This window comes from Mus musculus, chromosome 10 (genome assembly GCF_000001635.26).
Source record: "Mus musculus strain C57BL/6J chromosome 10, GRCm38.p6 C57BL/6J".
NCBI lineage: Eukaryota > Metazoa > Chordata > Mammalia > Rodentia > Muridae > Mus > Mus musculus.
In genome coordinates, this window is record NC_000076.6 from 121,982,654 (window position 1) to 122,000,105 (window position 17,452).

Here is a 17,452-nt window from a genome sequence, read left to right on the forward strand (position 1 = left end):
TCTTACCTCTGCTATCTCTGTCTGGTATCTGCCTATTGATTAGTTTGCCTGACAGCTTGTAAGAACACCATAGTTGCAATGTGAGTCAGTAAATATTTACAAAGTACCTCATTTGGGCCAGACAGGTTCAGCACCGGACCTAAGTACTAAAGTAACAGACGCAGTGTTATCTTAGGGTTTAATTGCTGTGATAAGACACCACGACCAAAAGTAACCTGGACAGGAAAGGGTTTATCTCATCTTAAAGCTTGGAGTCCATCATCTAGGGAAGTTAGGTCAGGAACTCGAGCAAGATAGAAACCTAGAGGCAGCAGCCTGGAAGAGCGCTGCTCTCTAGCCTGTGCCTCATGGCTGGCTTGCTCAGTTTGTTTCTTAAACATTCTAGGACCACTTGCCCAGGTCTGGCATTGCTCACTGGGGTTGGGACCTCCCACATCAATCATCAGGGAAAAAAAAAAAAAGTGACCCACAGACTTGCATAGATAAGCCAATCCTATGAATGCATTTTCTTGGTGAAGAGTCTTGCATCCCAGGTGACTCTAGCTTGTATAAAGTTGACATAAAAACCAGTTAGCACAAGTATCTACTCTTGCGAAGCTTAGGGTTTAGCACGGATGGGCCATCATTTTCCAAGAGAAAATTCCAGAATGGGAATAGATGGGCAATCGCAAGTCCCCTTGGCCACAGGGGCAGAGCCTTTTCGGGAATTTCAGAAGGTAATATTAACACAGATATAAAAGGAGACATGTAAAATGATTGCCTGCCCTCATTACTGGATCGTACTGGTACGAGGTGCACTGAGGAGAACTTGAAGCACGGGTGGAAAGGGTGGGGAGACAGGATGAAGTTCTAGAAAGGCAGAGTTCATAAATGCACAATATGGCAAAAGGAATGACTTCAGAATGACTTTAAAAAATCATCCTTAGGTCACAAGAAAACCAGGATGAAGTCAGACTGTGTACATAAAAGGCTTATGTTTCACCCTAGACGTGCTCAGCCTCCGTAGGTAGACAAAACAGGCCAGGATTCCCTCTGGACCACATGTAACTTGGGTGATGTTAACAAAGGAAATACTCACTCTGGGCCTCATTATCTAAGCTTGGGGGTTGATATGACACGTGTATAAACACCCTGGCGATACAGGGTAACAAAGTACTCAAGGTGCAGTAGAGGGTTCGGAATTTATACCTTAAAGACAGACAGACAGACAGACAGACAGACAGACAAATGAACCCTTCATATTTTCTTCCTATTAGAAGGATAGTTTTGGAACATCCAAAAGGTTTGAGTAACTGCTCCTAATATGAACAGAGAACCTAAGTCCTAAAGCCACTGGTATATTGTCCAAGTATATAAACACACATCCTAATCATTTTTAGAATATGCAGTAAAACTGTAGGGAAATGCAAAGAGGAAATCACATTGTAATTTCAGCCAATCTGTGCTCCTCTTTAGGTCAAATTAATTTTTCACTTGCCGAAAGGCCACCACAGTGTGCGCTGAGGTCAGAGAACAACTCTCCAGGGATCGAGCTCGGGTTATCCGGCTTGCAAGCCAAGCACTTTCACTGCTGAGCTGTTCCATCTGCCCCAGAGAAACTCTGTGAGTCGTCACTCAAGAAGACGTTAAAAAGGAAGGCACAGAGTTGCCTGTCACAAAACCTCAACCAGATAAAGAAGAAACAAGTGTACCCTTATAAGATTGGCTGAGAAACACTCCCTGCCCCACCTCCACCCACCTGGCAGAATAACAGGGAATGGGTGTGTTCCCATGGAGGGCTAGACTGAGGACTGTGCCATAGAAATGGAGATCCCACCTCCCATAGAAACAAGAGGGCGCTCCCCCTTTCCCTCCTGTCGCTACTGGCTCAAATTTGTCCAGAGTCAGGTAGATTTGTTCTTATGGAGAAAACAACCCAGAGCCCCTCAGCTGTCTCCACGACTGTTACAGAGTCCTGCAGTATGTCAGTCTCCTCCCGAGGACGAGCATTTGAAACCTGCACCTGACAAAGGGGTAGGCATGTGCCTATCCAGGCAACGGGAGGAGCTCCATCGCTGCATTGTGCTCAGTCTTCCTGGCTGGGTATTCTACTATGCCAAGCTAGCTTTGGATCCTCTGCATAGCCCAGGCTGGGTTACAATCCTCCTGACCTAGCCTCCACAAATAGCTGAGATTATAAATGTGTGTCACTGTGACCATTCAATACATTCAGTCTTTACTCCAGGAGACTCCTATAAGGCCCCTCCTCACTCTCAATTGACCGCACCTGACCAAACATAATTTAGGAGACAGGCATATCTATGTGGCTATACTACCTCAGAGTAGCAACCCGTGCTGTACTTCTGTAGCCAACTATGACCTAAGTCATGTAAACTCAGCAACAGTATGAAGCTGGGTTCACGTTAGAGTGTGTCTCACTGAGGGAGCAGACACTGCGGGAAACTGCTGCCACCAGACCTGCCTTATAAGGAAAGTCTAAAGGAATCTCATTCTGAAAGCAGAAGATAATTACTATCCTAAAAACATGATATTCCTCACAGAGATAGAAAATGCCTAAACTTAGCGGAAAACCTCGAAAGATCCCGAATAGCTACAGTAACGCCCGCAAAGACGACAGAGTGGTACCTCACTACCAAACACTACAAAATTAAAGGAATCAAAACAAGGTAGTAAGCTCTCTCCCTCCCTCCTTTGTCAAGACAGACAGTAGAACAGAACAGGGAGCCCAGAAATAAAACTATGCACCTACAACGGATTCTTTGCAAAGGCTCCCAGAGCAGAGCCTACCTGCTTCCCAACCACCTTTACGAGGGAACTTGAACATGAATAGGCACAAGAATGAAACCAGAGCCCTAGCTCTCAGTATGTACAAAAATAATCTCAAAGTGGGACAAAGACCTACACGTAAGAGCCCAAACCATGAAGCTCGTTGAAGAAAACACAGAGGAAATTTTCAGGATGTTAGCAAGGGGGATGGACAGCAAGGACGTTTGTTAGTGACTCCAAATCACAGCTAACCCTAGCCCTCGATTGACCAAAGAATCACAACTCCCTGTGAAAGCTTCCAGTGAGAAGAGCAACTGACCACAGAGTAGATGGTCAAGCTACAGAATGGAGCAAGCTGTGAAGGCTCCCGGCAAGGGTTCTAAACATCCCGAATAAGAATGCGGAACTCAACCGTCTTGGCAGTGAAAGCTGATCTGATGCGTGAATGTACAACCCACGGGAGCACACCTTTCTCTACTCCATGGATGTCACCACTAATCACCTGGAAGACCAACCAAAACCACAATGAACTGTTACCTCATTTCCCCACGGATGGTGGCAAAGGGTAGGAGTGCTGGTGATGGGGAAGAACGGAAGGGGAACTGTCACACACTGTCCTTGGCAGGGTGAGTAGTAGGCCTTTATGTAAAGGTGTGGAAAGCCTCCTCAAAAGCCACGAGTAGAACTTCCACAGGATTATACAGTTTCTCTGCTGAATGTATAGTTGAATCTTCAATGTCCCCCAAAGGCATACGTTAAACACTTGGTTGGCAGTCCGTGCCACTTGATGGTGGGACCTTTAAGGGAGCTCATGGGAAAGCAGGGCCTTGAAAGGAGTCATTAGAACTCCAGCCTCTTCATCTCGCTCCTTGCTTCTGTAAAGCCCAACCAAGGGTCAAGGTACATATGGATAACCTGAGACATCCTGCAGAAAATAGATAACCTAGCCATCCTGTTTGTCAGGTGGTTTGGCCCCCATGTTTGGTTCCTGCAGATGACACCAAAAAATGCAGTTTTCTTAAAATATTAACTTGCTGACCTGTATGGAAATTCCACAAGCTTGCTGTAACCACAATAAATACCCTGCACCCACTAGACTCGAGGCTCTCCCCAATGAGACAGTGACCGAGCGCATAGTAAAGAGCCTATGTTGTTTGCACTGGAATTGGTTCCTTGGCAGTCTTTTGGGTCCTTGCAACTTGAGCATTAGCCTTTCCTGGCCAGCAAGAAGTGGGCAGCTCTGACCGACTGCACACTTACAACCAAGATGTTCATCCCCACAAGTGCCAACACATAAGCCAACCACACACGGACAAAGAACGGTTCAAGCGCTGACAATACAAACCAGCATGAGCTCTTCCATTCTTCCCCCTTTGAAGTCGGTTTACCTCAGGTCTTTGTTATGGCGGAGGGAGACGAATAACACACAGCACATACCCACAGGCAAGAAATCACATTGAAGAGAAACTTATACTTTCTTAGTTATATATTACGAGTGTTTAGATTAGATGTGGAGTGATCCTTGATGTCTTGTGTGGGGCCAATGGGAAATTACAGGCCTTCCGTATAACACAGTGTTATTTAGCCACAATGAAGAGTGATCTCCTATTTGCCATTTGGATGCAACTGTGTTAAGAGAAGTTAAGTCAAGCACGGAAAGCCAGGCCCAGCTTTTCATGGAACTCTCTGAAGTGAAAGTGGATTAGTGGTGACCCAAGGCTGAAGGAGCATCAGTTATGGAGGGTGGGGTGGAGACGGACTTGTGACAACAGGCACAGGAAAGAGGTGTGACTGCTGATAGTCTGCAGTACAGTTGTGTAACCACGGTTGGAAACAATGAACTGTACAGTTCAAATTTGCTAGGAGAAAGGAGCCCAACTTTTCCACACAAAGACATGAAAACCTGTAGGAATGACAGATGCCTACTGTGTTCTTTCAGTTACTACATTATCATGGAATGCAACGAACTATAGACTAATACTACAGTGGAATTACATGTGTAAATATTTTTGCTTTAAAATCATACATATTATTTTTGTTTCTCACTTCGTTTTCCTTTCCTCTCTGTTCCCCTTGGTTGGATTTTTCTACTTCTAGTGCTAACGTACCTGTGGCTGCGAAAATTAAGTATGATAAATTCTGATTAAAAATCCACTTCCCTATATTTCCTCTCTGTGACACTTTTCCAGCAGATTTGAATGCTATGACACAGAAAGTGGTGTTGGCATCACTTACGGATTTCAATTATTTCGATGCAAGTGTGGTCCCCTGATTGGCATAACCCTGATCAAAATGAAGATATCCTACGTCTCTGTGTAGTCTTCCAAATCGCTTTAAGATGTGAAGGCTCGGTATTTACTGTCCCAATGGGACTAGGTCGCTGCTGTACTAAGTAAATGGTTTATAATAAAAGGAGCATATATCAGCAATAGATCCACTCTGACTGAGGTGTCACTTGCACCCAGCACAGAGGTCCTTAGTTCTAGGTGAGAGAAGTGAGCCACCTATTCTAGAATGGCTTTTTCTGCTAAGTCAGGATCCAGGCAGCAAATCACCCCCATTTTAAGCCATCTGCTCTTAAAAGCATCGTGGCAGTCCAGGAAACAGCCACCCAGTCACAGCCAACCTTCCTCTTGCCATGGCAAAAAAAAAAAAAAAAAAAAAAAAAAGATACCACTTGAGGGATATAAATAGTCTTCAACCAGGTGGCATGGAATGGGCCCGAGCTCTGATTCCAGGTTTTGAGACAAATTTTTGAGTTAATTCTTTTTTTTTTTTTTTTTTTTTTTTTGAGACAGGGTTTCTCTGTATATCCCTGGCTGTCCTGGAACTCACTTTGTAGACCAGGCTGTCCTGGAACTCAGAAATCTTCCTGCCTCTGCCTCCCGAGTGCTGGGATTAAAGGCGTGTGCCACCATGCCTGGCTATTAATTCATTTCTTAATTCGATCATTCGTTTCCAAATGTATATCTCCTTGATGCAGATTGGCGGCATGCCTAAAGACCAGGGCTGTTGGAGACAGTCACGAATGAAAAGATATCAATGAGGCTGGCTATCAAGGACAAAGTTGGAAACCTATCTAGTAAGACCCAGAAGTCCAGGTGATGCCTCAGAGATTTCTACACTTCTCCTTCCTCAGTCCTCACTGAGTCAGAGGAAGAGCTGAGGCAGAAGGACAGAGGCAGAGGAGCAGAGAGAGAACTATGTGGAGAGACTCAACGGTGGGAAAGTCAGGTTAAGCGAGAGGCTAGCCCTGAAAACAGGCCAACAGCCTTATCCTGTACAGGTATCTCCATGTCATTATTATTAAACCATGAGTGGGGCCCTCCTGTTGAGTGGATCATGCCCAGTAGTGGAACCTAGGCTAACTATGCACTGCTAGTTAACCATCAATCTTGGAGAACCCACAACTACCACTTTATAAACTAGCATAACCCCTAACCACACTCCAAATATGTGTTCTTATACTCACAATTGAGGGTAGTTCTTACGCCTCGTCAAGGAAATTTCTCTTGGCAAGAGATTGAGAATATTATAGAAAAGCATAACCAAGTAAAATGCAGCGTTGTAGAGCCCAGGAGCGATGGATATGTGTACAACATTCTCACATCTATGACTCGGGGAATGTTGTGGAAAAAAGGGTAGACTGTGTCTCCTAGAGATGTCAGAAACTACACCCATGAAGTCTCACCAACATGGCCTCCTGAACACAAGCTGATCAGGGGCATTGACAACAGACATGGTGAAGAAGAGGAGAAAACCACAAGACCTTAAACAGACACAAAGAACTCCAGGAAAATAAGGAAAGCCGAGAGCAGAAGACATAGTCCTCCCTGGGGAAGAGCACACCCATTACCTGATACCAGGACGATCAGCCCTAAAAACATACACACAGGTAACACTACACAGACAGAGCACATTATATTTAGGAATATGTGTGTGTGTGTGTGTATGTTTGTGTGTGTGTATGTTTGTGTGTGTGTATGTTTGTGTGTATGTTTGTGTGTGTGTGTATATCTATATACATATATGTATATATATATATATATATATGCATATGTATGTATGTATACACATTCATGTAACAATTAATGAAAAGAGAGGCTGTGAATTTGAAGTCCAGCAAGGAGAAGCATGTGGGTGACTTTGTGGGGAGCAGTGGGAAGGGAGGAATAGAATCATACTATAATCAAACAAAAAGAAAGAGACAGACAGGAAGGAAGGAAGGAAGGAAGAAAGAAAAAAGAAAGAAAGAAAGAAAGAGAGAAAGAAAGAGAGAAAAAGAGAAAGAAAGAAAAAGAGAGAGAGAGAAAGAAAGAAAAAGAAAGAAAGAGAAAAAGAGAAAGAAAGAAAAAAAGAGAGAGAGAAAGAAAGAAAGAAAGAAAGAGAGAGAGAGAGAGAGAGAGAGAGAGAATATTATACAGCTTTCTATGGAGGCTATTGTTGGCCTCAGAGACTGCTTCATAGTCAAGAGCATCTATTTCTCTTGCAGAGGACCCAAGTGTGTTTCCCGCATTCATATCCAACAGCCTGAGTTCAGTTCCCTCTAAATTTAGTCCCCGAAGCCAGGTGGAAGAAGAGACCTGACCCCCCACAAGTTGTCTTTCTGACTCCACATGACATTGGCATGTGCCCCCCCACATGCAAAAATAGTTTTTATTTATTTATTTTATGTATATGAGTGCTCTGTTTTCATACACACAAGAAGAGGGAACCAGATTTTATTTCAGATGGCTGTGAGCCACCATGTGGTTGCTGGGACTCGAATTCAGGTCCTCTGGAAGAGCAGCCAGTGCTCTTAACTGCTGAGCCATTTCTCTGGTCCTCAAAAAAAAAGAAGAAAAAAAAAAAAGGTTTTTTTTATGTTGATGTTTCTGAGAAAAATTTGTTCATACGATGCCTAAATTAAATGGCCTATTAAAATACATAGCCTTGAAATACCATGATGACAAAACGTTACTAGATAATCTGTTTTGCGATGTGTTTTATTTGGGAGCAAATGGATCCGGAGTTGGTGATCTTCTATAGGAACCCAATTTACCTGCACCTCAGACTAAAAGAAAAATGAGATCCAGTTTCTCTAATTCTGCCCTTTTCTTTCTTACCTCCCTACTCTTCTACTCCAAACTCATGCCCCACCACATAAGGTGTTTTTGTTTTTGTTTTTTTAAATTGAGACAAGTTCTCTCTATGTAACCCTAAAGCTCCCCCATGTGAACTCACAGAAATCCTCCTGCCTCTGGCTCCTGAGTGCTAGGAAGAAAGCCATGCACCACCCTGCTGGTGTTTTTGATACTCTTAATTGAAAAACATAATATGAAAAGTAGTAGAACTGTTGAAACCCAAAGATAGTATCATGGCCCTGACATTTCCTGTGGTCATTCATGTATCAAACTCTAAATGACACAGGAAGTTATCATTCAAGGGACCAATTAATTAACTAGACTTTGTTTAGAGACAGTGGTACAACCGGAGACTCTTTTCAAGTGGCTGTCTAGTGAAATGAACAAATTGTCTACAACCATCATGTAGACTTCTTTTTCCTTTTATGTGTATGGATGTTCTGTCCACAGGGATGTCTGTGGGTGTCAGGAGAGGGCCTCAGATCTCCTGGGACCAGAGTTACAGATGGTTGCAGGCTGCCGGATGGGTGCTGGGAATCGAACCCAGGCGCTCTTGATGAGCAGTGATCTTACCCACAGGGCTATCTCTCTAGCTCCATGTACACTTCTTAAATAAAATTAAGAAATTCCTAGTATCTTACATAGCCTAATAGGAGGAAATTATCTTGATGTCATGCAATAAAGGAATCTTTAAATGAGCATTTGGAGGCAGATGATTTTGATTACAGAAACAGAAGAACACTGGCTATTAAATACTGTGTTAATCACGAGGCTACAATCTCAAGCTTTTTCTGTTGTGTAGAAATCACAATGTTTTAAAAGATTGGTTACAACCTCAGAACTACTACCTCACCCTAACTACATCTTAAATTTTGAAAAGTGTCAAATTAAAATACTAAAGTATAAACTAATGCTGGATTCAGACCCAGGACAAGCAGCTGAGGTGCCTATTTAACACAGCAAAGCAGAGCTGGCCTCCAGATTCTCCCAGCATCCCTCAGTCCCTACCTGTTACAAGGTAGGGCTGGTCCACCCCCCAGCCCCCCCCCACCCTGCCCTCTGCCCTGAACTTTCCAGCACAGGGGGCCACACTTCCCTTCCCCTAGAGCCTCTTCCCTACAGAAATCCAGACATTTTGGTCTCTCTCTTTCTGCATTTCTCTCTCCCTGCCTGTGCTCTCTTTCTTTTCACCCTGTCCCCCAAATCCCACATCCCTGTCCCTCTTCTTCCCTGACTCCCATCCCATCTCCCTGTCAGCCTGGTGATTTCCCTGGCCCCAATCCTTGGGACTGGTGAACCTGCCTGAGCTGCCCCCAATAAACCTGCCTTTATATTTTTAATTCGGCTTGAATGGGCTTATTTCATTGGCAAACTAGACATTGAGAAGCTTTAAAAACTGATATTGTAAATGTGGAATACCATAAAGTACATGGATAAGATGATCATAGTCTGTCATCTACCATCTATTAGTCAATGCCTACCTACCATCTATTAATTACTATTCATCTATCTAATGTCTGTCATTTATTGATTATGACATGTATTATCTACCTACCTAATCTCCCTACCTACCTTATCTATCTATCTATCTATCTATCTATCTATCTATCTATCTATCTATCTATCTATCTATGTATCTGTATGTATGTAATATCTATCTATCTATCCATCCATCCATCTATCTATGTATCTATCTGTATGTATTATCTATCTATCTATCTATCTATCTATCTATCTATCTATCTATCTATCATCTAAAGAATAGCTGAAGATGAGGCTAGGAGATACAAGATCTCTACTTTCCCTCCCAGAATCATCTTCCTGCTCACCTCTCTGGTCACCATAGCTGTCTCACTGCTCTATGGCCACCTCCGATGAGTTTCAGCCATTCTCCTCTAGTCAGATATAGTTACCTCTTCCTCCTCATCCTTTTGTCTGTCCAACATCACCTCAAAAGCTCCATCTCATTAGTTACTGGGAAAAGCCAGTGAAGTACATAGTTAGCACTGATCTGACATCCAACAGATTGGATACATAAAGTATTATACTATCAAGAGCCGGCGTCAAGTGGACCAGATGGGATGCTTAGTCATGCATGGGTGGGAAGGTAAACTGGTGCCACCCATTTAGAAAACAATACAGTAACCTCAAGCGAAGTTGAATGTTGATGTATCCTATGACCTAGCGATTCCACTCCCAGAAACACGCCGTGGAGAAGCTCCTGAGAGAACAAAGCCTACAAACTTTACCAGTCCTATGCAGACAGCTAAGAACTGGAAATGATCCAAATATCCAGCAACAGGCCGACGACTCAATTGATTTTCATGCTCGCCCAACAGAACAGAATCCAGCTGTTACAATGAATTGACGGAGGCTGCAGAGCAACATGGAAGGGTGATACTATTTTCAAAATCAAAGGCTTGGTGTCATGAGTTGCTATTTTGTTTGTTTATTTGTTTTAGATTAAAAGCAAGAGAAAAGAGAACAAAAAGTATGGGGAGCTGTCGCCCAGTGGGAAGGACAGAACACAGTTAAGTCAGCAGAACTGGTCACACCTGAGACGAGGCGGTGGGCACATAGATATTTACCCTGTCATGCTTTATAGTTTAAACACATCTGCATTCTATAATAACCCAATAAGAAAGCCTAAAAAGTAACAGTCGAATCAATACGAGGAAAAATTTACAGTCATAGGTGAGTTTTAGATTATTTTCCCCTTGAATATATAAAAATTACAGCTCCCTTTCCAGGAATTTCATTTCCATGATAGTGTATATCAATCTGCAAAGTATATATGGGGAAAAAAAAGTGTTTGTCTTCCCTCCGCCTCTCCTTGTCTCGGTCATGCTGGCTTATTCATTTTCTTGTTTGTCTTGCCTCCCCTAGCAGAATATAAACTTCCAGCTGTGGCGTCTTTGTTCTTGTCCACCACAGTGTGCACAGGCCTCAAGCATACGTGGCACATACAGGCGATACTTGGGGGTGAATAGACAGATGCTTGGTCTACCAGGCCAAACAAGACAACAGGACATGCTTACTCTGTGGAATTCTTGGGTCACAAACCTTGACATTCAAATCAAGTCTCTACTCCTTCATAACTTGAGTGAGTTACTTGATTGAATGTCTTCTCATCTATAAAACCAGGGAATGGAATGTTGTTGTCATTAAAGAAAGAATTTATCACTTTGCCTGGTAGTTTTTATTTATTTATTTATTTTTAATTTTATTATTATTATTATTATTATTATTATTATTATTATTATTTACTGGTGCCTTTGAACTCCTTGAATTCTTCTGGAAGTTTTCCTCTGATCCATTTCTTCCACGCCCCACTTTAAAGCATCAAGCAATTTAGAATGCTATAGTTTGTTCTGTAGTTTGGTCAGATGTGCCAGGGAAGTCTCGTACCCATACATTTCCAGGGAGAATGGCACGATGCCATCTCGTATCATCCCTAGTTGGTGAGCTACAGAGAGGAGAGAGAAGAGAAATGGGAGGCAGCCCCTCCCCTTCCTGAGGGCCTGCTGCACAGCCAACACCACAGACATGCCATCTCACCATCTCAGTGGATTCTCAAGGTGCCTGGGGAGGTCAGCTGGGAAGGAATTCCAGAAAGCACAACCTTAGGCCTAAGCAGGGTCTAGAATGGAGATCATATTCAAATAAGAAACAGTATGTCTTCCGAGTGTCTATGTACTCAACCATAATACACACACACAGACACAGACACAGACACACACATACACACACACCACACCAAACACACACACACACAGACACCACACCACACACACACACACACCACACACACACACACACACACACACACACACACACACAGATACAGACACCACACAGACACACACACCACACACAAACAGACACACACACAGACACACACACACACAGACACACACAAACACACACACAGACACACACACAGACACACACACACACAGACACACACAGACACACAGACACACACAGACACACACACATACACACACAAACACACACAGACACACACACACACACAGACACACACAGACACACAGACACACACAGACACACACATACCATACCACACACACACACACAGAGAGACACACACACACCACATACCACACACCACACACACACACAGACACACAGACACACACATACACACCGAACTAAGAAGCACAATCCTCCATAAATGACATCTCATTTAATTAGCAGCAAAGCCTGAGGCTTTACTTTAAAAAAAAAAATCACCAGCACTGCACCTGCCCTTACAGAGACTAAACGCTACAGTCAGGCTGCACCAGGTTGATAAAAAGCATGCTCATAATAGAAACCCTGCTCCCTGTGAACTGACCTGTGTATTCTCGACCCAGGACCCACGCCAGGGACACTCCTCCCTCCAGATGGAACACTCTCTCTTGAAGAATTCTAGACACTTCTGAAAGATCTGTGTTTCTTCTCATTAGCTCCGGCCCAGAGAACACTCTATCAAGCTCCCAATAACTTGGGAGGACTCCAGATTAAAAATGATAATGACATATAAACAGTGACATTGGCCATACAGTGATATGTATCTAAATACACAGACAGACAGACAGACAGACAGACAGACAGAAAGACAGATGATAGATAGAGATGATAGAGATTGATGATACATAGATAACAGATAATAGATTAGATAGATGATAGAGATAATAGATAGATAATAGGTAAGGCAGACAGATATAATAGATTAGTTAGATAGATGATAGATAGATGATAGAAAGATAGATGTATATTTGTTGATTTAACTAACCTGTGGGGTAGAGACAAAGCTTGCAACATAACTAAGTTCTATGCAAATGAGGACCCTGAAAGTGAGTATGTGACATCTAGATAGGACCAAACCTAGCAGGGAAAGGTCAGAACTGAAACCAGCAGTCTAATGTCTAAATGTCTAAACTAAGAGAGTCAGCTGCTCCCAGGGATCTGGCCTCCTGACTTTGGGCCCCACCTTCTCCAATCTCCATAGCTACTCTCCAGAATTAACTAATCAGAAATAAACGAGAAGTGGCGGGACACAGAAGAGGTCACCATGGGTCATACCCCATGCCCTGACTACCCAAGTCCAGCAGACTACACAAATTCCTAGGCATCTCTCCAGGCCACAGCTTCCCTGTCAGCCAGTGCTCTTCTGTCGCCTCCTTAGCTTTCCCTGTAGCCACAGTCTTCTTGGAATTTTGTGATTCGGAGCCTCCACATCACCTCCTCTAGACCCTCTCAAGGCTACAGCTGGCATGCTCCCCATCCCCACTTAATTACTGGATTAATTTCTTAATTAATATCTTGTGGGGGGGGCACTTGTTAAGGCCAAAGGAAAGACGCTTTGTGGACTTGATTCTCCCGTCCACCCTTGTGTGGGCTCTGGTGATCAAGTTGGAGTCTCTAGTTTTTTTTTTTTTTTTTTTTTTTTTTTACAACAAACGCCTCTCCTGGCTTTGTCCCCTTGCCAGCCCCGGATTCATATTTTAATTCTATTTTATCCCTCTCCTCTTGGGCCATGGGGAACATTTCTTTTCCCTGTCTCCGGTACAAAGCTGGTTAGGCTATTGTAGACAGCCGGTCTACATCGACCAAGTAAACTAAGGAAATCTCTGTTGCTGTGTATGCTGTGAGATCCCTCAGCATCTACCTGGAAAATGACCTTGAAGAAACAGCAGCATAAAGGTAGAAAAGGAAGGCCTCCACTTTGTTGGAACTCCGTCTGAGTTCTAATGAAGGAATTATGAGAGAGCCCTTTCTGCAAACTTGCTTCCAGCTCCAAATCTAACTTTGTGTCAGTTTCAATAAGACAACCGCTGCTGCCACTACCACCTAGAACCAAGGCTTTTAGTCCTGGGGCTTCTCAACTTCATTAATACCCCCCGTTTCTGAACAGCACTGGGAGGTTTATAAAAGGCTGCTCACAGTGTTTTGAACAGAGCTTCTGTTCTGAGAACACATTTTCTCTTCAGGGCAAGCCCCACTTGGTTTTTCCTTTATCTTTCTAATAAATGCTGCTTAAAAGGTTGGAGGCATCAGAGGGAAGAGAGAAAGACGCACCTCAAGGTTGTTAATCAATATGGAAGGTCTCCGGGTATCTGCATGACCTCCGTGCTTTTCACATCAGCACGGTCTCCTTGGTGATGGTTGCTATGACCTCTTGGTGTCTCCAGCTAAAAATCTTCAAAATGTGGATCACTGCTTTTATGCTCTAGTCTCCTCTGTTAGCTGCTTTTGCCTCACACAGCTGATTTCTCCATGAATGTAGCTCAGTTTTACCATTTTAAAAATCAAGTTATTTTGCCTATAAACAAAATACATCAGGCAGTCCATTACATTTGGATTACCATTTATATTTTTACATTGCCTGGTTCTCTGAAAGCAAGTTACTCATATGGAAGTGGGTCCCACCCACATTTCCCCCTTAGAACCCAATCTGCCCTAAAAGAAACTAAACTCAGACAGCAAAGACATCCAACCCAGCTGACTCAATTCACATGGCTCCTGTAACAAGCTCTTGGTTAAAGACGATGGAGAATTCAAATACATAACAAAATGGCTCTCTTCCTGATTATGTAGATCTGAGGAATAATAAATAGCTTACCATAAAGAAGAACAGCATATATAGTAAATAAACCATAGATCCCTATGAATTAGAAACCTGTACAGTTTTTCTTTAGGGATTCTACTTTGGGGAGCAAGGAGTGGCCTGGGAATTATTGCCGGAACTGAAACCTGTGAAGGAAGTGTGCCTACAGTAGCCGGGTTATAGCACTGACAATCGATCGATCGATCATGCCAGAGTGATCTGGGGGCTGGGGCATAGCATGACAATTGATCATGGCATCAATCTGGGGACCTGATGGCAGTATAAGTCAGAAGTAAATGAATGTGAACCATAAGCTGATGCTAAGAACTCATGATTTTATAAACAATGACATCTCTCAGGTTCCGTTGTTGGACATGGGAGCTTATTCCTCTGGGCCTGTTCTAAACATTTCATTCAACTGTGAGGAAATGAATCACACGGAGCCCCTAAGTAAAGGAATGAATGGATCAATGGAATCCACCTGTATGTTCAAGCAAAAGGCGTGTGCTGAGCATTCATGACACACAGACACTAGTGTTGACCCTTGGGATCAAAAAGTGGTCAAGAGCTGTTGTCAGCAGCCCTTAAGGGCTCAGTAGGAAACAGAACCATGAACAGCACGAGGAAGCAGCCACTGAGACATAAGGTACAGCTTAGACTTTACAAATGACAAGTGATACCCATGGCTACAGTTTGAAGAGACAAGTGTCCTTATTCTGGACACCAAAGTTATGATAGCTGAAAAATACTTCCCAAACAAACTCTACCCTCCTGGAGCCTGCAGTCTAGAACAGGAGATAGATAAGGCCAGTGGGGAAGCAAACAGTATTTCTCAAACTACAGTTGAAATAAAGGGTAAAGGCATAAGATGCAATCTCTCATAAAATAAACCTGTCAAGTTGCTATAAAATTTCTAAATGCCTACCTTTAAAACTCATGCTTATTTCACGGAGGGACGGCAAAAAGTCAGCTTTTTATTGTGAATCTGACACAAACTAGGCTCATTTGGGAAGAAGGAACCTCAACTGAGGAATTGCTGCCTTCAGTTTGGCTTGTGGGTGTGTCCATAGGAGATTATCTTGATTGATAATAGATGTTGGGTTCACTGTGGGTGGAACCATCCCTAGGCAAGTAGGCCTAGGATGCATAAGGAAGCTAGCAGAGAGCAAACAAGTTAGCCTGGTTCCTCCATGGTTTCTGCTACAAGTTCCTGCCATGGTTGATGGTGGACTGGAACACTTAAACTCAAAGAAACCCTTCCCTAAGTTGATTTGGTTACTGTCTTTCTCGTAGCATCTGAGAAACAAACTAGACCAACCAGTTACATGCACTGCAGTTAACAGACCAGTAGGACAGGTGCTAAGATTCAAGTAAGTAGGTTGTTGTCACAGAGGAGGACTCTTTCAGTACAGGAGGGAAAAACCTACCACAAAAATATACTCCAGGGCAGCAGGAACAGCATCCCAGGGAGATAATGCAGAGGTAGCAATGGTAAGACTTTCCACACAGTTGCATCACAAGGGAAGAAAAACAGCAGATCAAGGAGAATTAGCACCTAATCCCTAACCCCAGCCCCAATCTGGAGACTTCATAGAGAACTAAAAAAGAGAAGCAGCTAATTCTCCTACCGGGCATTTAAGATACCTTTACAAAGTAACAACAAAGTAACAACGGAGAGCCTCTGGCAAGAGAATTGAATCCTTCTGCGGAGAGGCTCTGCCTGTCCTAGAAGCCCTTTGTTTACTTGATAATGGCCCCTGGGATGCAACTGGTACGATATTCTGAGTATGTATGCTTGTGCATGCTCTTATAGCTTTCGTTATAGTGCAGGGCTACAGTTATTCATTTACTGCTGTTGACTGTCCCAGGTTATAAAGGACACACCCACTGGCAGCTAAGTACATCAAAGAGCACAGAGGCACACACACACACACACACACACACACACACACACACACACACACGGCGTTAGGTGGTACCTGCTATTTCAGACACCCATCATTGGGGTCGAGAGCCCTGAAACATTTCTCCCAAATTGAAGCAGGCTGCTGGGCTCCCCTCTCCTTCCGCTACAATCTCACTCATCCAAGTATCCAAAAGCAGATCTGGCGAACCTCTAATTCCCAGCCCAGCACATTACTCACTATCTCGCCAGCACGGGTCTAAATCTAAACAGGTATTACAGGTGGAGAAAACAGAGCTAATCATAGGTCTCCGGAGCAAAATGACAGGGGGACATCAATGGGGAAGACTGTGTTTCCTCTCCTGATTCTACCTTGGTTATCCCTAAAATTAGAAGCCAGTAGTTTAGGGTTATTGATAGACACTTCCTCTGAGAGAGAGGAAACCAGAATTAGACAAGGCTGTTTAGGCAGGCTTCTAAAACATTTAGCACCTCTTAGAAATATGATCAGTGAAATGCTTAAATATTTTAAAGTCCGAGATGGTTGCCGGGAGTTCACAGGCAGTGTGACTCCTGAGGGCTGCAGAGGGAGGGCAGAAAGCTCAGAGGGGAGTTGGGGGCTGGGGGCTGGGGGGTGGATAGTGATTTAGGTTATGAAATGTCAAGGGTTGATCTTAACTAAGCAGCTGTAGAGTTGGTAGCAGCCACATCTAGTGACATCTCTTGGGGGAGATCAGAGTAGGGTACAGAAGGCTAGACAAAGCCACACCCCAGCACATGCTGGGTACATGTGGGGCACATGCATTCCCAGGTACCAGTGGCCATGGCGGTTTTAAGGCTAAGCCTGCCAGCAGCTTGGCAAAAACATGATTTACAAAGAAAACTTGTGATGATTAAGGGTTCCCTTTTCCTTTGACTTTGTGTGTCCAAGTGTGCTTTCTGAGATCTATACCTGTGACCACTGCACTCTGAGCACTTCCATATAGACACTCCACAGTCATTAGGACAGATGGGGGAGGGGGCCCACCCTTAGACAGACAGGGAGGA

General features: G+C 43.6%; 1 protein-coding gene across 4 annotated transcripts in view; it reads right to left on the reverse strand.

Moving 5' to 3' along the window:
- Positions 1 to 17,452, reverse strand: part of Srgap1 (SLIT-ROBO Rho GTPase activating protein 1) — a 266,921-nt gene that overhangs the window by 201,663 nt on the left and 47,806 nt on the right. The window lies entirely within an intron of this gene.